Source organism: Lagopus leucura, unplaced genomic scaffold, assembly GCF_019238085.1.
Source record: "Lagopus leucura isolate 7727_CA_CO unplaced genomic scaffold, USGS_WTPT01 35026-0_obj-0_obj, whole genome shotgun sequence".
Lineage (NCBI taxonomy): Eukaryota > Metazoa > Chordata > Aves > Galliformes > Phasianidae > Lagopus > Lagopus leucura.
Genome location: NW_024965599.1, coordinates 1 through 774, shown reverse-complemented (window position 1 = coordinate 774; position 774 = coordinate 1).

The following is a 774-nucleotide window of genomic DNA, read 5'->3' as shown; positions in this document are numbered from 1 at the left end:
CCCAACCCCGTAACCAGGGGCCGTTGGAGGCCATTTGTGTTCCTTCCCGGCCGGTCTGAGACTCGTGCCCCGTTGTGGCCATTCTGAGAGTTGCAATTTCTTTGGATGGGCTGAGATCTGCACTGCTCTTGAGATGGGTTATAGTATACAACATTTTCACAAATGTGGTGTCACTAATGGGGTATGGAGGCTTTGTGCCCTTTCTCTGGTTGGTCTGACATCTATGTGAACTATGTGTTACAACTGTGCTGAATATGTGTGTACTGCACCTGTAAATTGCGTCGTGCTCTATATGCAATGTGTGTTATGTTGCGCCTCTAAACTGTGTTGTGCCATGTACAGAATGTATGGATGCTGTGCCTATAAACTAAGTCTTGGAATCAGAGATCTGTAGTCATTACATGTTCTGCTTCTCAGCGTGTAGTTGCCGGTATACAGTATATGTATCATGTCTTGTGGAAACAGAGCTGTAATAAACAAATAGTTAAACAGTGCAAGTATGTTGTGTGTCTTCCTCTGCCATGATAAGGACTTGAAGCACACGGAAAGGTAGGTGCAGAGGGGTGAAGACTTGGGGTTAGACTTTCAGACTTGAAAGGTTAGACAACTAGAAGATTAGGATTACACAATTAGATGGTTAGACAGATGGACAATTAGACGGTTAGACAATTGGACAGTTGGACAATTAGACTGTTAGACAATTGCAGAGTTGGACAGTTAGACAATAGGACAGTTGGACAGTTAAATGGTTAGACAATTGGACGGTTAGACGGT